Genomic DNA, 22395 nt, shown 5'->3' with positions numbered 1-22395 from the left:
AGGTTGCCCAGAGCAGGGGTGACTGCCCCATCCCTGGAGGTGTTCAAGGCCAAGTTGGATGGGGCTTGGAGCAACCGGATCCAGTGGGAGGTGTCCCTGCCCATGGCAGGGGGTGGAACTGGATGATCTTTAAAGTCCCTTCCAACCAAACTGTTCTATGATTCTATGATTCTATGAGTCTATGAGTCTATGAGTCTATGAGTCTATGATTTAGGGTTTTATTTCCTATTGGGTACATAATTTATTAATGGCTTTGATTGATTGGACTCTAAAACTTATACAAAATCAGGTATTTTAATGTTTTCCCGAGACAGCAGCCATGTCACAGGGAGAAGTCAGAGCATATAAAAAGAAAACAAACTCTCAGCGGCAAAACTTGGGTTTGCTGTTGCAAGCAGCTGTGAGATAGCTGCTGCTCTGGAGATGGGGCTGCTAGGAATAACTCCAACAGAGGAGATGGGTAGGCTGGTGGAGGACAGACGAGACAGTCGGTGGTTTGTAACAGAAAGGCATTTTCTTTGTACGTAAATCACAAGAAAGATCAAGGGAAGGTCTCCTCTGCTATTTGAGCAGAGTAAGAGATATCAACAGGTGACACGAAGGTGATAAAAACATTGAATACCTCTGGCATTCACTGAAAAAGTCAAATGCAGTCAGTGATCACAATTAAAACAACTGCTAAATGCTCTTAGACTTGAATATTTGCAAGGACTTTTAAAAGAAGAAGATATGTATTTGTATTCACCAAGAGGAAATTGTCTGCTGTTTGTTTAACTTCATTCTAAAAGTGGGAAACGAGTTGTGTGGACAAAAAAAGGAATTGTACAACTGTACAATTTAATAATAACAATAATAACAATACCTGCTTCAAGGACATGACTTTCAAGCTCCCCTATTCTAGCAGGCAAGTGAGAAAAAAATCAAGTTCTGTGGGACCTCAAATAATGCTGAGTGTACAGCTGAGGACCGAGGAAGTTGTTATCAGTGCACAGAGTGTCGGACTGAGAGGGCTCCACAGACCCCTGCCCTGGGAACTGGATGGTAGAGTCAGAATCATAGAATCATAGAATCACCAGGTTGGAAGAGACCCACTGGATCATTGAGTCCAACCATTCCCATCAAACTCTAACCCATGTCCCTCAGCACCTCATCCACCCATCCCTTAAACACCTCCAGGGAAGGTGACTCAACCCCCTCCCTGGGCAGCCTCTGCCAGTGCCCAATCACCCTTTCTGTGAAAATTTTTTTCCTAATGTTTAGCCTGAACCTCCCTTGGCAGAGCTTGAGGCCATTCCCTCTCGTCCTGTCCCCTGTCACTTGGGAGAAGAGGCCAGCACCCTCCTCTCTACATCCTCCTTTCAGGTAGTTGTAGAGAGCAACGAGGTTTCCCCTCAGCCTCCTCTTCTCCAGGCTAAACACCCCCAGCTCTCTCAGCCGTTCCTCATAAGACCTGTTCTCCAGCCCCCTCACCAGCTTCGTTGCTCTTCTCTGGACTCGCTCCAGAGCCTCAACATCCTTCTTGTGGTGAGGGGCCCAGAACTGAACACAGGATTCAAGGAGCGGTCTCACCAGTGCCCAGTACAGAGGGAGAAGAACCTCCCTGGACCTGCTGGTCACGCCGTTACTGATCCAAGTCAAGATGCCATTGGCCTTCTGGGCCACCTGGGCCACTGCTGGCTCCTGTTCAGTCGCTGTCAACCAACACCCCCAGGTCCCTCTCCTCCAGGCAGCTTTCTAGACAGACTTCTCCTAGTCTGTAGCACTGCACAAGGTTGTTGTGCCCCAAGTGCAGGACCCGGCATTTGGCCTTGTTAAACCTCATGCCATTGGTCTCAGCCCATGGATCCAGCCTGTTCAGATCCCTTTGGAGCCTCCCGACCCTCCAGCAGATCCACACTTCCACCCAGCTTAGTGTCATCTGCAAACTTGCTAAGGGTGCACTTGATGCTTTCATCCAGGTCATTGATAAATGAAGAATGGAAGACACCAATCTTAAAGGACCTGTTAACATGCCAAAAGATTTCAAGATTTCTTGGTAAACTTAGAAAGAGCCTAGGGGGAAAAGCCGCAAACATCACAGAAAAAGGGATAATGCTTCATAGTGCTTTGGCATCAATGGAACAGCCGACTGGAGAGCAGGGTTTAGGAAGAGCTGGAGGAATACATGAGCAGTGATATTCTGCTGCTACAAAACCACCAAGCTACGTACAGGAGTCTATAAATGGGTGCTTCACCTGCTAGATATGGGCCACAGTCTTAATGTTCTTAGTATTGGGAAGGCCTCATCCTGAGCTGGGATCCAGGCTTGGATTCTGCACTTCAGGAACAACTTGGGATAGCTGGCATCGAGAGAGTGATGAAAGCTTTGGGTGGTTAAACTACTATAGAGAAGGAGGGATAGGAACAGGACCAGTAGTGCTGAGAGCATCTTCAAAGAGATCTTATCCAGTCTGGGGCAGGCGTGATGAGAAATGGGCTGGATTTGCTGCAGGGTTTATTTGAATTAGCTGCTGGGAAAGCCTTCCTAAGGATAACTAAGCACACAAACTGCTGGTGTTGTTAGACTTACAGAAAGACAAACCTCTCTTGAGTTTCACGTAGACTGAGCTTATTTGGCCCTAAAGCAGAGGATGGACCTGGCAAGGTCCCTGAGGACACCAGTGACTTTCTGACTCTAATTTTAAAGGATTTGATTGTTCGCCACAGCATCCTAACACGAGTTTTTTCGTGCTGTCCCTGTGCATAGTTGTAATCACAGACAGACACACTGCACCTACGGCTGAAGAGTTTGGCTCCATATGGTTTGCATGAGCAGAAATGCCTGGGAGATCAGCTATCAAAGACCTGCTCAGCAGCAGCGAGCCTATGAGGGAGGGTGAGGATGGTGCAGGAAGCAAGAGCAGAGCTGTCGCCACCCTGTGAAAATGCATTCTTGTGGCTCCAGGAGATATTGAGACACAACTTGGCAGAAGCATTGGGACTTTTTGAAGAACCCTACATGTTTCCAGAAAGAGTTGCATCTCCTGCAGTGAACAAATAGGCCAAGCTGATTGTCCTTCACAGAGCAAGGACACTGAAGTATTTCAGATGCAGAATTTAAAGCATTTTTAATGACCCATTCTTTACTCACATTCATTATTTAGGTCTGACTGTTTCAGAAACCTGACTATTTCTCCTTATTCTTGAAGACAGATACTGATGCTGAGCTGGAAGATTTTCATCTTGCATTTACATTGAGTTGACCTCTATCTCTCCTTCTAACATGAACACTCAAATACAGGCAGACAAATGTAGAGTCCTTGTTCTGTTCTAAAGCACACAGAGGATAAAGCCTTTCCTGATTGATGAACTGGTGTAATAAAAGTTGTGTCTTTATCTCAGTGGGCATCTGCACCAGGCTTATCTCTATGTCATGAGCTCCTGAGAATCTACCCCACTCTTCCCCTGTGGCACTCTTAGACCTCATCTAACACTCAGCTATTTTTGATAAAGCAAGACCAGATCTAAATAAAGATGCATTGATCCTTAGTGAGCACCCAGAGAGTGACACACAACCCTACCTCATGGGGAGGGTTGTGCCAGACCTAGCATGTCCAGCAAAGAGCCAGTCTAGCTCTGGAGCAGCTGAATCAGGAACGGGCAGAGCAACAGAGTGGAAGCATAACATGCTGTACTTTTAATTAACCAGCTCGGTTCCTTCTGTGTTCAAATCCTGTGTTTAGTTTTGATCCCCTCAGAGCTGCTGCAGCATGTCCAGAGAAGGGCAATAAGGCTGGGGAAGGGTGTGGAGAATAAGTCTTGTGAGACGTGGCTGAGGGACCTGGAGCTGTTTAGCCTGGAGAAGATGAGGCTCAGGGGAGACCTGATTGCTCTCTGCAGCTCCTGGAAAGGAGGTTGTGGTGAGGTGGGTGCTAGGCTTTTCTCCAAAGTAACAAGTGATGAGAGGAAATGGTCTCACGTTGTGCCAGGGAAGGTTTAGACTGGATATTAGGAAAGATTTTTTTACTGATAGAGAGGTGAAGCCCTGGCAGAGGCTGCCCAGGGCAGTGGTGGAGTCTCCATCACTGGAGGGGTAAAAGAATGTGTGGCCGTGGCACCTGGGGACATGGTTTAGTGGGCACAGCGGTGTTGGGCTGACAGTTGGACTGGATGAGCTTAGAGATCCTCTCCAATCTTGGCAATGCTTTGATTCTAAGATTAGTCCAGCACACTGGCTAAATTACTTTTGCTACCTCAGGTCGCCCTTTGTAGGGTTGGGTATGTCTGCACAGCACGGCACCATCAAACTGAGGTCTGACACTGCCAGAAACACTGGGATGGTTCACACTGCAGTGACAGATACATTAAATAGTGCCTGCTCTGGAGAGACTGAGCTCAGCTGGAGACATTATTGTCTCATGGTTACTATTATCATCACATACGCTGAAAGCAAATATTCACCCACCAGCTTCCAAATTTTCTGCAGCAAAAGCTCAACGGGCAGGGATAAATCCTGCCACTGGCTGTATCTCTGGGTTTCAAGGGATTACAATGGTTTAAACAAGGTAGAATTTGGTCTCTCATTCTATGATTCAATCGTTAGAGCTGCCTTCTAGTACTGAAAGGTGCCACAGGAAAGCTGGGGAGGGGCTCTTGATCAGGGAATGCAGGGAGAGGACCAGGGAATGGTTTTGAGCTGAAAGAGGAGAGATTGAGATGAGATCTTAAGAAGAAATGTTTTGCTGTGAGGGTGGGGAGGCCCTGGCCCAGGTTGCCCAGAGCAGGGGTGGCTGCCCCATCCCTGGAGGGGTTCAAGGCCAGGTTGGATGGGGCTTGGAGCCCCTGATCCAGTGGGAGGTGTCCCTGCCCATGGCAGGGGTGGGACTGGATGGGCTTTGAGGTCCCTTCCAACACAAACCATTCCATGTTTCTGTGATTCTGTAATTCTCTCACAGTCTCTCTGGAGGCGGGTAGCTAGAGAAGGACAATGAAGTCTCCGTGTAGAGGCAATTGTTTTAGCCCATGTTTCTTATTTTACAGGGTTTAATGTGTTCATTCTAATTCCTTGGTCTGCTAAAGCCTCTGAAGGTTGCATGTCAAAAATGTGCATAGGAGAATGTCAGTCTTCCACAGATTCTGTAGATGGAGATAGTGTTTTCTGACCTAAGCCTCAGAGGGAAAGACAGGGACAAGTCTCATCCTGCATCTGCAGGTAGGTAAGAAAAAGCCTTTTAGCTTTCTAACAAGTCTGAGCTGCAGCCTGAATTCTGGGGAAAAAATGACTGATGGGGACCCAGTAACCTTTGGTATTTTAGTTCTCATTTTACAGTATCCATAGGCAATTAACATTCTGCAACCTCCTTTAGAAGCTCTTGTGCTTCTTTAGAAATACTCATATTCTTCTGGGGAAGCTGACAGGCTCAGCCAAGTCACTGCATCACTTCAGTTCAAAATGTTCCGGATTGCTGTGATCCAGTCAGGAGGAAATGAGAAAAAAAATCTTCCTGTTTCTGAGGCATGATCAAGCGCTGGGGGGAATTTTATGGTTGCCCTCCTAAAAAACACAATGGAAATGGGGTATTTACTGTAGAGTAGCGTTCAGCCTAGAGAAGAGAAAGCTCCAGGGAAACCTTAGAGCAGCTTCCAGAACTGAAAGGGGCTCCGGAAATGCTGGGGAGGGGCTCTGGATCAGTGAGTGCAGGGACAGGACAAAGGGGGATAGTTTTAAGCTGAAAGACGGGAGATTGAGGTGAGATCTTAGGGAGAAATCTTTTGCTGTGATGGTGGAGGTTGCCCAGAGCAGTGGTGGCTGCCCCATCCCTGGAGATGTTCAAAGCCAGGTTGGATGTGGCTTGGAGCAACCGGATCCAGTGGGAGGTGTCCCTGTCCGTGGTAGAGGGTGGAATTGGATGGGCTTTGAGGTCCCTTCCAACCCGAACCATTCTATGATTCACACAACAGCTTCTTGGCTGTTCAAAGGGAAATAAATCTGTTTGTGAATTTATTTATTATTTTGTTAGTGCTTTGATTTTCCTTCTTCTGGTGCCTCTATTCCAATTTTATATTAAAAAGTCAAGTCCCACTCAGTCTACAAAAACCTCCGGGGCATGGGGAAATAGTTTAATAAGTGTAACAGCATTTCGAATCGGAGTTGAGTGGTCATGAAGAGACAGCGATGCTGAAAATGTTTTTCTATGTGTACAAATAACTTGAACTGTTCACTAAACCTTGCAATCAAACAACTGGCAACATTGCAGGTTGGTAAAAGCCAGGAAAAAAAAAAGGCACACACACACACAAACACCCCAACCTGTCTCTCTGTGACTCAATATTGCTTCTTTGCGTAGGTCTAAGTGCCCAATACAATTTCTGCCTTTGAAAGTACACATTTCCCTGTCTCTGCGGATATCAGATTGGACAATGTTCTGCAAAGTCATTTTTAGATGATGCAGGAAACATACTTGGGAATTCCAGAGTCAGGATGAAGAAGGGAAAATGCCTGCAAGAAAATAAAAACTGGAAGTAAACTTTAAGAATTTAATGTTGGTTTCGTTTGGCTGCAAATGGAATAGAATAGTTTGGGTTGGAAAGGACCTTACAGGTCATCCAATTCCCCATCCAACCTGGCCTGGAACACCTCCAGGGATGGGGCAGCCACGACTTCCCTGGGCAACCTGCACCAGGGCCTCCCCACCCTCATGGTGAAGAAATTCCTCTTTATATCTCGTCTAAATCTGCCCCTCTCCAGTTTATACCCATTGCCCCTCGTCCTATCACCACAAGCCTTTGTAAACAGTCTCTCCTCAGCTTTCTTGTAGCCCCTTCAGGTACTGGAAGGTCGCTATAAGGTCTCCTGGGGGCCTTCTCTTCTCCAGGCTGAACAACCCCAACCCTCTCAGCCTGTCCTCACATGGGAGATGCTCCAGCCCTCGGATCATCCTTGTAGCCTCTTCTAGACCCGTTCCAACAGCTCCATATTCTTTTATGTTGAGGATTCCAGAACTGGACACAGTACTCGGGATGAAGTCTCACAAGAGAGGAATAGAGGGGCAGAATCCCCTCCCTTGACCTGCTGGCCACGCTTCTTTTGATGCAGCCCAGGGCACTGTTGGCCTTCTGGGCTGCGAGCGCACAATGCTGGTTCATGTTGAGCTTCTCATCAGTGGGCATTCCCAAGTCCATCTCTGCAGGGCTGCTTTCAATGCTCAAATCTTGTTGAGTTACTGCAGAAATTCTTCTGTGGATTTTTTACTTTATTTTTTTTAGGCAAGGTGATCCTTCAGGATTAAAAGGCAGAGAAACATTACCTGTGCATGCAAAAAGGAGACACGTCTTTGACAGTTTGGGCTGGGGAGGACTATGTGAACACCTGGGAGGAGAGCTCAGGCTACAAGCAGTACCTGGGTATGGTAGCATTCAACAACATGAACTATTTGATCTCCTGTGTGCTCCTCAAATTACAAGATCAAGGACCACAGTACCAACCTGTAAATGATTTTCTGAGAAACCAGCATCTTTAAGAGACACTAAGGACTTCAGCAGCATAGTTCAGAATGCGACACAGCCTGCTGCTGCCACATTTTAGTCTTGCTTAATTTTCCCAACAAACCTATAGACCTGAGAACCTGCGACTGCCCCCCTGGGGTGAAGGACTTCAAGGCTATGGTTCTAATCATAGTCAAACGTGGCTGGAGCCCTTTCGGCCAGATCCATTTCAGGACCTCCAGCCTGAAATGCTAGGGGAAAAAAACAATCCATAATGATTTCTCCTGAAGAAATTCACTAGAAGTAAAGTAAAAAAAAAATAGAAGACAGGTTTCACATATGGTGCAAGGAGCTGAATGTTAAATCCCTTCAAACAATAAGCAAAATGTTGCACTTGGCTCTTTCTCAGTTATCTCTGCTTGAGCTGCCTGGTCCTGTGCCTCGGTGTGCAGTAGTGGCTGTGCTTGTGTAGGTGATATGTCAAGCACCACGTGGCTCTGGGATGCTGTCAGTGTGTCACTGCACTGGCACATCTCCTCGTCCCCTTGGATCACTTGCTTTGTGCTATTGGGACCTCAGAGTGCTCTGCCCACCGAGTACCAGCCCGTTGCTTCCACAAAGGAAACGCTGGTCCCTGGGCAGCTTTTAGTGAGGAAATGGATGGGATAATGGCCCTAAGCTGTGCAGGAATTTCAGTGCAGGAATTTCAGTGGAGCCTTCTGCATGTGTGGATCAATACCACAGGAACCCGAAAGAAGGAAGATTGAGATGAGATCTTAGGAAGAAATGAAATCTCCGGAAGATCTCTGGAGGCCCTGGCCCAGGTTGCCCAGAGCAGTGGTGGCTGTCCCATCCCTGGAGGTGTTGAAGCCCAGGTTGGATGGGGCTTGGAGCCCCTGACCCAGTGGGAGGTGTCCCTGCCCATGGCAGGGGTGGAACTGGGTGGGCTTTGAGGTCCCTTCCGACCCAAACCATTCCATGATTCTATGATCCTATGTTTGGTGTAGGTTGTGTGTCTTCGAGTTCAGGACAAGGCGTTTGCCTCATATCAGGAGCGGAGCCTTTTCCAACGTCCCTGTGCTCTTCAGGTTTCTCACAATCTCTATTTATGGGTGATCAAAATTATTGTCTTTCTCAAGTGACCCCTTTTCCTTGAGCTCTTCCCAACTGCCCTGTTCCCTCAGAGAGGTGCTGGAGTTCGACAAGCGCAGAAAATTCCTGTCTACCCTGATTTCCTTAGGCAGTTTTCACTTAATTAGGTCCTCATTACAGTGTCTTTGTCCAGAGAGCACCTTAGTGCCACGCACATGGATTCTCTCCTGACTCACAGCTAATGGGTTTTTTAACCTTTAAGTAAATATTTTTTATATGTAAGGGAAAAAAAAACTAGAGAAGGAAATGACTTTTGAAACAGAATTGAAGGGCACAGAGTGGGAAGAGGAGTGTGTTAAACAGATTTTGCCACCAGGCTCTCCAGAAAGTGAAAATCTACTCTGAGACCATCGCTTGGCAGCCAGACTAAATGTGCTAGGGAGCCCAGAAAGGCAGAAATCAAGAGGGAGAAGTTTTAACATGGCAAATTGAAAGGTCTCAAAGCAAATTCAGATCCTGCTGATCCTGACTCTCGCCTTACAGTTTCCACCCTGCTCCTTTCTTCTTCGACACAAGTATTTCTGATCAAATAAAAGGCTTTTGTCTTCCATGGCTGCTCTGCTGCTCTGGGTTATTCTTGGCTTGATAGAACCACTGGGTAAGTCACCCCAGCAGCTCCAAACCCGTGTTCCTCTGCACTCCGGCAGCATCTGCCTCTGGAGAAGGGTGTTTCTGCAGCCCAGGGCTGAGTAAGAAGGATTCAGGGATGCAGATGGATTGAATGGGTCAGAAGTACTTAAAGCATGAGTTAGAAATGCAGCTGATTCCACTTAAAGCACACGTCTGTTCTCTATGGGTACCACAGCTTTTTGAGACCTCAGATACAAAGGGAAATTCAAGAAATGAGGAGCAGGAATGTGAAGTATGTGCGATGTCAGGAAGAACAGTATTTCAATCTCTGGACATCTGATGATGCATTTTGAGGCGAGAGGGTGCAAGGCAGGGTTTTCTCTCAAAAGAGAGAGGAGTGTGGGAGGCAGAATAAGGGACCCCACAGAGGAGTCAAGGGAGGTGGCAGCATCACTGTTTCCAGACTGCACTGTAGAGGATGTTAGCATCATAGAATCACAGAATCACCAGGTTGGAAAAGACCCACTGGATCATCGAGTCCAACCATTCCCATTAATCACTAAAACATGTCCCTCAGCACCTCATCCACCTGTCCCTTAAACACCTCCAGGGAAGGTGACTCAACCACCTCCCTGGGCAGCCTCTGCCACTGCCCAATGACCCTTTCTGTGAAAAATTTTTTCCTAATGTCCAGCCTGAACCTCCCCTGGCAGAGCTTGAGGCCACGTTGTTGGAACTAGATGATCTTTAGGGTCCCTTCCAACCTTAACTATTCTATGAAGTGCAAATACGAACGGTACCAGCTGGAAACTCCCTCGGTGGGAGGTGAGCTGCTCCTAGCAGGACAGGATTTCCTTGTCCCTGTCATGTGCCTGAGAAGATGGGAAATTCCAGCAGTTTCCCACTTCGCTGGCTGTACTAGCCCAGACGTTGCATCAGTGATGGGTTTTCCTTCTGCAATCAGTGGTGGGCTTGGACGCTGCTATCAGGTCAGTATCAGGCTGACAGCAACTCGGAGGCATCCTTCATAGAAAGCTAGCTGTATCAATTCATTAAATACAGACTCAACTTGAATTCAGCTGTTACTTATCCTTGTATCTTTGCAAGCATTTGCTCCACTCCAGCAAGGTCTGTGTTTCTCCCCATTCCCTCTGTGAGCGGAGCTGGCCTGCACTGCTGAGGTCTGATGTGATTTCTTCTTAACCAGAGCAAACCTGTGCAATTCTCAAAAGACGGATCATTTCAGAGGGAGAGTGCATCTACTCAGTGGCTCACAATGCAATATTGTACCTGTGAATTTGAAACACAAGGGCAGATGCCGAGGGATGGAAAAGCTTTGGAATTCAGGCATAAAGCATGGAGCAACCAGGCTGCTGTATCTCCATGACCCTGAGCATCTCATCGCCACAGCTGCAAATAGGGGGGTACTGAGTCCCTTTGAGTCAGAATCTAGTCTCCTTTCCCACAGGGGCAAAAGGAGCTGATCATAGAATCATAGCAACATAGAATCATAGAATCATGGAAGAGTTTGGGTTGGAAGGGACCTCAAAACTCATCCAGTTTCACCCTCTGACATGGAAGCTGCTCTAAGGTGTCCCAGGGTCTTCTCTTCTTCAGGGTGAACAAGCCCAACTCTCTCAGCCTGTCCTCCTACAGGAGATGCTCCAGCCCTCAGATCATCTTTGTAGCGCTACAACTGATTTTCCTTTGGGGGCTGCTTGTCCCCAGACCAGAAACTCTTTGAAAAGTGAGATACTTTTTGATAAAATGCGTTTTCTGTCTTGTAAAGGTCCTGCAGCGCCTCTCAAACCAGCTGCTGACACGGCTGAGGTTATCCAAACTAGCACTGATTGTTTGATTGCCCCTAATTGTTGTGCTGTGGTGATCAGACGTGTTTTGCCCTTCCCTCAAGCCTGCTAACTCTGTTTCCCTGGCTGTTTGCCTTTTTCCTATTAAAGTGTTTAGCGGTTGTGCTTTCTAATTCTTCCCACTTTTAGAAAATAGATTAATCTACAAAATAACATCAGAAGCAGCAGGGATCTGATAAACTCAATTGGCTAAATGACTGATGGCAGCGCTTGTTCCTAAATCGGAAATCATTACGGAAGGAGCAGGATTAAATGAACAGCGAGGTTCTATGGTGTCATCTACACGCATGTGCAAAGGTTTCTGTGTGTGCATAAGCATTTGAGGGTGTTTTTTTTTCACATCGGTTCAGCATGCAAATATATATTTCTTCTGAAATTCTGTTCAAACAGTCAAAGTAGAAACAGATGTATTGAAACTATAAATACAGGGCGTAATAAATATTTTATCATAAAATATTTCAAAAACGTAATCTTTAAAAACAGGAGAATTCAGCCTCGGGAGGACCAAAATATTTAATCACTCTCAGGAAATTCTTGAAAGGGAATTTCTCTCAATCAGATTGCTTCTAAATAGAAGAATGAGTTTCCAGGTGCTGTGAGCTATATTTATTTTAATCAAAATCAGTCACTCTGTTAAAGGAGAGAGAATAATCAGTGAGGTCATTATTAAGTGAGATAACAACTTCTGAATGAATGCTCTCATTAATCTAATTATAAAATGGAATAGTATCTTACTAATCAGGCTGTTAATTGAATCACTGCAAATGTAAGGCTGTAATCACAGTTATTTGAGCCACGCCAGGCTCCTGCCAGGGATGCTGTGGCAAAGGAGCAGGAGTTGCCATGCTGGGGCAGCCGTCCCATTTTGCACCGTGCAGGTAGAATATTTCCTGCAGCTCATCTTCACTGAGCTGAAGGGCATTGAAATATTGTCTGAAACAATTTTAGCCTTGAGAAAAGGAGGCTGAGGGGAGACCTTATCACTGTCTACAACTGCCTGAAAAGAGGTTGCGGCAAGGTGGGTGTTGGTCTCTTCTCCCAAGTGAGAGGCAATAGGACAAGAGGGAATGGCCTCAAGTTGCACCAGGGCAGGTTCGGATTGGACATTAGGAAAAATTTCTTCACTGAAAGGGTTCTCGGGCCCTGGCAGAGGCTGCCCAGGGAGGTGATGGAGTCCCCATCCCTGGAGGTGTTTAAAAGACAGGTGGATGAAGTGTTTAGGGATATGATTTAGTAGTGGACAAGTATGGTCGGACTCGGTGATCTCAAGGGTCTCTTCCAACCAAGCAATTCTGTGACTCTATGAAACCCCAGTAATTATGAAACCAGCACGTGGCAGCACTCGGTACCTGGGGCAAGGGCTGTGTTTGGGGCCTGCACACCATAGATGGTCCCTACTCAACCTCTGCCTCCTGCTTCACCTCCGCTGTCACCCCGTGGGCATGAAGCAAGACCCTGTGAGCACTCCCAAGCAACAAGGATCATCAGGGCCTCCAGCACATCTCCCCACATCTGCTCTGCAAAGGAAGTTTTATAGCTGAGGGGGTTGTTGGAAAAGGCAATGTATTTTGGAGTAAGCAGGTTCAGCTGGGTGCGGGCAGGTGAGAAGGGCTCTGGACAGGTACTGGATTGCCTCTCTGCAAGGGTCAGTGTGGGATTCACAGTCAGGGCTCCTGCCACCCTAGCTTCTGCCTAACCTGGACACAGTTTTATGGACAGAAATATCCAAGTTTAACACTAGGACTTCAAAGACCCTGGTGATCTTCACACAATGCACCAGACACATTCAGACCCTCCCATACTCAGCTCCACTTACACCAGTACCATTTGCTTTCATTTTATGGCATCTCCCCGTTTTCTGTGTATGTTATGCATTGAATTATTTTTTCAAGGGTTTTCCACCACACGGGCAAGCTCTGCCCTTGGTGTGCCCTTACCAGGGGCAACCAAACCACCCTCCCCTGTCTTAGCAAGATCCACTCTGTCTGTTACAGTGAGAAAATGGGTCCTAGAGACCGGGGTGGGCAGACCCTGGCAGGACAGGCAGGGAGTGGGTTTCCCAGGGGCTCTGATCCTGCATCGCCTGCAGATCACAGGCAGTGCTCTTCACCAGTTTTCCTCTCTAGGTTGGAGAATGCTGGTGATGTACCTGTGTTCCTGGTCTGTGTAAGACCAGGGTGAGGCTCACAGGCCCTGGCCCAGGTTGCCCAGAGCAGGGGTGGCTGCTCCATCCCTGGAGGGGTTCAAGGCCAGGTTGGATGGGGCTGGGAGCCCCTGATCCAGTGGGAGGTGTCCCTACCCATCGTAGGGAGGTGGAACTGGATGATCTTTAAGATCCCTTCCAACCCAAACCATTCCATGAATATATGATTCTAAATACATGCGTTGAAGCTTGATGAAAAGCTCAAATGACAAGTCCCCGAGTGAGCTTTCCAAACAGCATAACAGGTTTTAAATATTTGAGAAGAAAGATAACATTGTACGAATTGTATAAAATGCAAGCAGCTGTACCACTGCACCAGTGAGGAACGCATTTCGGGGGGAACAAAGGTTTATTTTTGCTCAGGTCTTTTCATAAATCCCACCCAGGATCTTTCTGCATTTTTATCATAAAATCATAGAATCATAGAATAACCAGGTTGGAAGAGACCCACCAGATCATCGAGTCCAACCGTTTTTTTAGTTCCTAAATTCCTTTAAATTCTGACATAATAATTTATTTCCTTGGGGAAATAATAATAATAAAAAAATCTTCCTGATTTTTACTGTACTTATTATCACCTGCTAAGAATTTTCACAGCTATTAGTAGAACCACAGTATTTTCTTACATTACAGTAGATACAGGAGGCAAGTGATGTCCTACCAGACAAAATAAAAATACTTTGCCACAAATAATATGGAAAGTGCAGTTCATTATAACACTCAGTTTATTTTCTGTAGTCCAAATGAATGTTCTTCAGTCAGAACATCCAGATTTTGAAATATGATCTAAATTTAAATTAGAAAGGTTCCTCGGAAACTGTTGCAGAAAAAATCTTCATTCCTAAAAAGTTCAGGTAGGCTCCCCTGGATTATAGAATCATTGAATAGTTTGGGGTGGAAGGGACCTTAAAACCCATCCAGTTCCACCCCTGCCATGGGCAGGGACACTTCCCACTGGATCAGGGGCTCCAAGCCCCATCCAACCTGGCCTTGAACACCTCCAGGGATGGGGCAGCCACCACTGCTCTGGGCAACCTGGGCCAGGGCCTCCCTACTCTCACAGCAAAACATTTCTTCCTAAGATCTCATCTCAATCTCCCTTCTCTCAGCTGAAAACCATTCCCCCTCATCCTAATCCTGCACTCTGATCAAAAGCCCCTCCCCAGCTTTCCTGGAGCCCCTTTCAGGACTGGAAGCTGCTCTGAGGTCTCCCTGGAGCCTTCTCTTCTCCAGGGTGAACAACCCCAACTCTCTCAGCCTGTCCTGTTACAGGAAGAAGGTCCTCAAGAGAAGTGGAGCATGTGAGGAAGGAGGTGCAGGGGTCAGCTGAGGGATCAGGCTGGAAGTTGCACAGTGGTAGGGCTTGTTTTCCAGCGTGGTTATTAAATCATTATTTTATACTTTCTTAGATGAAATGTAAGAATTATCTGCAGAGTTCAGAAGTGGTGCTTGCTTCTGATACTGGCCGGAACCAGACACAACAGAGGGAGGTAAAAGATGCCTTTGCTGGAGGACAGACGGTAGCACATGGAAGATACCACATGATGGGGCAGCAGACCTGCTCCTGGGCACAGAGCTCCTCCTCTCTCAGCATCTGCATTGCTTCCAAGCTCTTGTTTGAACTTGCCATGAAGGGGCATGTTTCAAACCTTCACAGTAGCTCTGCTTTCTGTAATTTCATGCATCATGCTGTACTTGGACAGCATCTCGATCCTGAGCTCAATGGAGGATGAATTTGCTGAGTGACTTAGGGAATTTTCATGAACTTTTGGAAAGTCATATGCCTGAGTTCAGTGTGCAAGCAGTCAGTCTCACTCTCATGTGATATTGCATTCAAGCACATCACTGAAGTCACTCTCATCTAGACATTTCCAGATGAGATCAAAGCTGCAGTTCAGGAATGCGGGGCACAGTTTGTGAACACTGAAATTAAAGATACAAAACTAGGAATTGGGATCATTAGCCGAGGTGTAAGCCTGATTGCCCAAATCAGTGTTAATAAATATAGAGAGAACTATAAACATAGGTTTCTCTTGCTGAGTTTTTCCCCACACACTGCTGAAGGCTCAGATGTTTCCACAGAAAGTATCCAGAGTCAATGGACTAAAATCCAGGCTGATTTCATTCAGCTTGTTGAGGGAATGGACTTCCAAGTTGCGATTTTTTTATTACTTACAATAGCCAGAGATGCTTTGAATCTTGGTACAGTCAACCACCACCACCTCCTCTGCTCTTTGGGACTTGGTATGATTTGTGAGTTAATGTATAACACGATAACTGAGGGTGAGAATGTCCTCACCTTTAAACAGTTGGAAGATTTCACTCAAAGCAACCTGACTTGAATCGTCATCAAGACACCACATGAACAGTCCCTGCCATGTGATGGAGTGGCCAAACATTGTATAACACTCAAAGATGCCTCAGAAGGGATTGCGGAGGCTTGGTGGGCTCCCTGTTGCTCATCATACCGATCCTTGCCTGACTGTTGGAGTGAACCAGGTTTGTCTGCTCATAGGCTGATGTCACAACTCTCATCTCTCAAAGGCCAGGCACAAACAGGATCCATTTCGGTTTGTTTGTCATTGTGTCCCTTGAGTTCGTCTGCATTACAGCACTCATGTTTGAAGGAAACTATGGATTTGGAATAAAGTAGACACCTTCGCCATCTAGCACGGCCTTCAAACTGTCTCATTAAGGTCTAAACTGAGGAAGGTAAACTCTAAAGCTGTTACATTGGTCAGGGGAGGGCATCCTCGTGCAGCGCTGCTCTGGAGGAGCACCCAGCTATGCTGTCTGAGGAGACATTCTCCATACACAACACAAACGAAGCCTTCCTACATCATTTTAGCGGCTGCTTTGTAAGCCGAGAACAGCATATGACCTGAACTCCCTTGGCACCAACAAAGAAGCTTGGCTGAGGTGTGATATCACAGAAAACTACCATTTCCCTTGTGCAAAGGGGAAACAGCCTCCTGGTGTCCTTGCCTGAATCCGTGAACTGGATTGCTCCAATGGCAAGGGGTGCCCCCCAGGAACATCAGCCCCCCGACGCAGCCCTTTGTACCCTCAAACCCAGGAACCAATGCTTCCATTTCCACTGCAGAGCCACATCCTGGCCCTCAGCTTATCCCACTTCACTACACCTCTCTTCTGCCCCAAGCCCCCTCCACCTATGGATCCCAGCCCCTTCAATGCCCCTGGCCTTCCCCCCTCCCATTGCTTCCAGTGCAGCCCCCTTGCCCTGGCCCCCCAGCCAACCCTTTCAGCAGCACCTGGGATATGCATCGTCCTCATCCTGCTCACACGCCCCTGCTCCAGCTCTCCCTGCAGCAGCAACGCTCTGATTCCTGCTCAGCGGAGGGGGAACCAGCGCTGGGCTGCACCGCAGGGACTGAGGAAAACCGTGATGGGGCTGGGAGCCTGCAGCACCAGGCAGGGATGCTCCTTTGCCAACGAGCAGGCATCAGAGGACCAATACCATGGTCAAAAATCTGCAGAAGGTACTGAAAAGGCACTCAGGGCTGAATCCTGGTGCGTTTGCTGCCGTCAGCTCAGCTGCCTCACTGGGGTGGCTGTGTGCCTGCTGGGTGAAGCACTTAAGATAAAGAAGAAAATCCACCATTATTAAATGTTCCCTTCTGCCACTTCCCATCCCACATAATACTGATATTCTCGCTCTTTCACCTCAGGAGAGGTACGGTAGGTTAAAGTTAACGGCAATTCTATACATTGCAAGCTTCTAAGTAACTAAGCTGGGCCATCCTGCTCCAGCCAGAGAATTCCCCAATATTTAGCCATTACTTCTTTCCAATTTGGCCCGCTGCTGCTTCTGGCAAGTTTTGTCTCAGAAACAATTATGCTGAATGCCAGATGTCCCAATAGACCGTTCAGCTCTCACCAGGGCTGTCTCGTCAGGCCAGCTTTGCTGGAGCTGGGGAGAGAGTTTGACATTTGACATCCACCTATGGCTAAAGCAGAGGGTCAGCCAGAACCCCAGCAAGGAATTTTAATTACAGCAGCCTCATGGGGTTAAGCGCAAACACACACTTATCACAGCTGTTTTCTGACAAGCCAGAACGCATGTTTCATGCTCCATGGAGACCACTGCGCATCCAAGCTCCTGCCATCCTCTTCATCAACCTGAGTTTGATTTGCACAGGAAAAGGATTTGGGAACAATGACCTGGAAAAGGGGACTGGGCAGAGTCTATCAGTATGATACTGATCATGGAATCATAGAACAGTTTGAGTTGGAAGGGACCTTAAAGATCATCCAGTTCCAACACCCCTGCCACGAGCAGGGACACCTCCCACTGGATCAGGGGCTCCAAGCCTCATCCAACCTGGCCTTGAACATCTCCAGGGATGGGGCAGCCACAACTTCCCTGGGCAACCTGGGCCTGGGAAATTCTTCCTTATGTCTTATGATACTTCACTCTGCAGAGAAAACTAAAATAAGAATGGAGAGAACAGAGGCCCAGGCAGTCTTTTCAGCTGTCCTTCTGTGGGAAAGAGCCCTTGAGGAGCCACAGGGCTTTTACCTGCAGACCCCCAGCAGAACCGTGCATAGAATCATAGAATCATTAAGGTTGGAAAAGACCACTAAGGCTATCAGCTCCAACCACCAGCCCAACCACACCATGCCTCCTAAATTATGTCCCAAAGTGCCACAGCCACACATTTTTTTTAACTCCTCCAGGGTTAGCTGCCCTGGGCAGCCTCTGCCAGTGTCTGTCAATACTCTCAGTGAAGAAATATTTCCTACTATCCAATCTAAACCTCCTCTGGCTCAATTGAGACCATTTCCTCTTATCCTAGTTCTTCTAACTTGGGAGAAGAGACCAGCACCCACCTTGTTACAAACCTCCATAGGGTCATTTGTGGGGATGATTTACACCTTGAACACAGGATGTCCTTAGCCTGGCTCCAGGCACAGTGGGGCTGAAAATGGAGCTCTGGAGGACCCCTCTGTGGGGCCACCTGAGCAGGGGGCAATAGTAGTGGCTGATACCTTTCACATTTCATGACATCATCCCAGCCTGATCGATTTTGATGAGAATGTCCCATGGACAGTTCACCCCACAGTGGGAATGCAAAGAGGCATGGAGGGTTGCTGGGGACCTCCTCTGTGCCCACCCTCCATCAGGCTGTTCTTGAGGCTGGGGATCTTCAGCAGGCTCAGGATCAGAGCGCTGCACTCAGCCACATTTCTCCAGCCCTGTCTTGGTGTCTCACCGTGTGCCATTAGCATCATAGAATTGTTTGGTTGGAAAAGACCTTTGAAACCATCAAGTCCAACTGTACCTGTCCACTACTTAAACAGATCCCTGAGCACTTTGTCTACATGTCTTTTAAACACCTCCAGGAATGGAGACTCCACCACCTCCCTGGGCAGCCTCTGCCAGTGCCTGAGAACCCTTTCAGTGAAGACATTTTTCTTGATGCCTAGTCTGAACCTGCCCTTGTACAACCTGAGGCCATTTCTTTTCATCCTATCACTAATTACTTGGGAGAAGAGACCAGCATCCACCTCACCACAACCTTCTTTCATGCAGTTGTAGGCAGTGAAAAGGTCTCCCCTCAGCCTCCTTTTCTCCAGGCTAAACAGCCCCGGTGCTCTCAGACACCTCTCATAAGCCTTGTTCTCCAGCCCCTTCCCCAGCTCCATTCCCTTCTCTGGACACGCTCCAGACCCTCAAGGTACTTGTAGTGAGGGGCCCGTTGCAGCTTTTACTGCAGGAGCACAGAAGACAGTGGGCCAAAGGAGTGTTTTATTGTTTATTTTAAAGGAAATACCACTAAAGAGTTGTTCATTACATGAAGAAATTTTTATAGTTGAAAAGGCTTGATGCACATTAATGCAGAGGAAAGCAGTTGCCAGCTGAGATTCCCTGGAAGAGAGTCTCATGAGATTCAGAAGAGAAACAAGAAATGTGCATTTTAATATAATATTCTTTCAGATTCCCACGTAAAACGCTGCATGTTTGTATGCTTAGTGTGGCAGCTTGCTTTTATTTTAAAATAAACAGGTGCAGGTTTAATGGAAGGGCACTTGTTGACAGACACATTAATTCCTCACTGGAGAAAAAGAGAAAAAGCCCTGTTAAATTCCCGAGAGAGGTGCGTTTTCAGATAAAAGGCTAATGGTGGTTTATATTCCTGAGTTGCTGGTGTAGGTAGCTGAGCTGAATTGATCGAGCTGGAATAGTTCAAGCTGGCTCTGGGGTAAACACTGCGGTGGCACCAATGGGAGCCGACTGTGGCACACAGGAAAACCAAACTCTTAAAAGAGTCTGGCTATGACACTCAGCCAGAATTTTTAAGCAAGTTGAGAAGAAGAGGCGCTTTTCTGATCTATTGTCCTCGCTAAAATACTCTACTGGTGTCCACCCCTGTTGTAGCTCATACTCCCAGCAAACAGAAGTTTGCAGCGCTCACTCTTATCATGAATGCCTTGTAATTCAGGTCCTATTTCCATTCTCTGTTATTTGCTCCTTGAAATGGCATGAAACACACTTCTGAGAAAAGGTAGGTACACCTCTGTGGTCCTTCTGAGTGACTGTCCTCTCTCTCTTCCTCTTAACTCAGGTTCTTCTTTGAAAACACCAAAGGCAAATGACGTTTCTTGGTCCTGACCCTGGAACAGTTTCAGTCCAAGCAGAGAAGACAGGAACCTTCCATCAGATGCAGTTCACGATATGCTGCTTCAGGCTGGACCACCTCGGATGTTCCTGCCTGTGACAGGCAGCAATTCTTTTATCAACGGGGAGTGATACAGCATTACATGTGGATTTGAATAGCAGAGGCAGTCACTAATAAATCACTTTATTTTGAATTATTTTAGTTCAGATAAATGGAGGGCTCACTTTATTGTCTTCAAATAAGACTCTTTGTCTCAAAGGGCAGAGGATAATAAGCTAAATGAATGAAGATGACTGTCCTGAGCAGCTCAGGAACCTAAGTGAGGAAGCACTGGGAATGTGTTGAAATGAAATGTATCTGGCACGGGCTTCCAAAGCAACTGGAAAAATCCTGGAGGACTGGGCTCCAAGTTTAACACTATGAATGACTTCATCCACAAGTCTGTTAGGACCAAACAGAGAAGCTGCAAGGACAGGAAGAAAGAACTGAGCACACACAACCCCCCCACCCCCCAACACCCTGAATCTCAGGAAGTGTAGGAAAAAAGTGAGAATTGGTTAAAGTCAAGCTGAGTTAAAACTGAATTGAAGCAAATAGTAAAGGACTCATTCATGCTATGAATAAAAAGAGGAGAAAGACGAGGGTTTGCTGATCAGTAACGGTGAAGATTAAAGTTCTTCTGGATACAGCCCCAAAGCTACATAGATATTTTTGTGTCAGTCGTCACTAATGAAGAAAGCGTTGAATGCAGACACAACAGCAGGGTGTGAAAATGGAACCGATCACATCCACTGAGGAGCAGCTGTAGAACGACTCAATGCACTGGAGCCAGGGGGGGCGATAATCCTAACCTTGAACATCTAAAAATAACCAGAACATCAAATTGCAGGTCCAGTAACGATGATTTCAAATAAATCTACTAAGCTGAGGGTGGCACGGGAGGAAGAAAGAGTAGGCAGGGCAGTTCCCAGGGCAAGGGAAGCGAGCAAAGCAGCACCTATCAGCTGGCGAGTTTGATCCCTGCGGTGCCTGAGCTGTTAGAGCCAATTTGGACAGAGAAGAATTAAAGACGTGGGATAAATGAAAAGAGGCTAGAGCTCAACATGGGTTTATTAAGCTAGATGGTGCAAGACTAACCTGACAATTTTGAATAAAAAAGGGTTTTTCTCAGTAAAGAAATAGAGTATCTCTAACCACTCCCGCTGGAGAAAATCGTTGGATTCTGCATTGTATAGGAAAAGATTATCTAAGCTGTAGAGAGGGACCACCAGGACCCATCTAGAAGGGTGCTTAGGAGGAAAATAGGGGAAAAAAAAATAGATTGCCAAGGGAAGTTGTGGCTGCCCCATCCCTGGAGGTGTTCAAGGCCAGGTTGGATTGGTAACCTGGCCTAGTGGGATGTCCCTGCCCATGGCACAGGGGTTGGAACTGGATGATGTTTAAGGTCTCTTCCAGCCCTAACTATTCTATGATTCTATGAAATTGCTAACTTGGGACCTTCCAGCGCTGGAAGGAGGCTCCAGGTAAGCTGGGGAGGGGTTCTGGATCACGGAGTGCAGGGATAGGATGAGGGGGAATGAAAGAGGGGAGGTTGAGATGAGATCTTAGGAAACCATGTTTTCCTGTGAGGGTGGGGAGGCCCTGGCCAGGGTTGCCCAGAGCAGTGGTGTCTGCCCCATCCCTGGAGGTGTTCAAGGCCGGATCGAATGGGGTTTGGGGCACCCTGATCCAATGGGAGATGTTGGAACTAGATGGGCTTTAAGGTCTTTTCCCTGTCCAGCATTCATTGGTCACTGTTTGGGTTCTGGCAATGTCTTGCTGGTGGAATTTCTTACAATCACCAGCTCCCCCGAAGTGTTGCTGCTGGAACATGAACTTCTGCAAAGGAGTGAGTTAATCAAATCTCTGGACAGCCTTGTATCCAGTACTGGGCTCATTTCAGCCCTGCCTTTGGTAGCTGTTGTCACAGCAGAGGAGGCCGTCACCCGGGTACCTCCTGCCAGGGCAGATCTCTCCTTGGGCATCACTGATTCCTTTCCTTCCACCATTTCAAGAGGACTCCTTGCTGCCTGCAGGCTTTTGAGAAACTGCCAAAACAAAATGCCATCCTTTCTCACCCTAGGATTGCTCTTTCCCAAACTTTCTGTTGGTGTCAGTCCTCTGAACTCCTTTTCCCAACACAGGAACAGCTCTCATGGCTTTGCTCACAGCTTCTTCGTGTAGTGGGAGGGTTGAGGAGAGGGAATCTGGAGAAAAAGCTCTGAATTCCAGGGCACATGACTGCAGAGCAGCCACCAGCAACGAGAACCGTTGCTGCAGTGTGGACCAGCTGCAGTACCTACCTTTACCCCTGTTTTGTCTCTGTGAATATTATCTTCTTATTAAAAGAGGGAGAAATAATTAATTAACCAATTAATTAAACTTTCTTTGCTTTTTATTCCAGTTCAACTTGCAATTTAAAACTGGCATAGTAGCTAAGATAACAGTAATTAGGAAG

The sequence above is a fragment of the Phaenicophaeus curvirostris genome, chromosome 20, assembly GCF_032191515.1.
Source record: "Phaenicophaeus curvirostris isolate KB17595 chromosome 20, BPBGC_Pcur_1.0, whole genome shotgun sequence".
NCBI lineage: Eukaryota > Metazoa > Chordata > Aves > Cuculiformes > Cuculidae > Phaenicophaeus > Phaenicophaeus curvirostris.
This window is presented reverse-complemented; position numbering follows the sequence as displayed.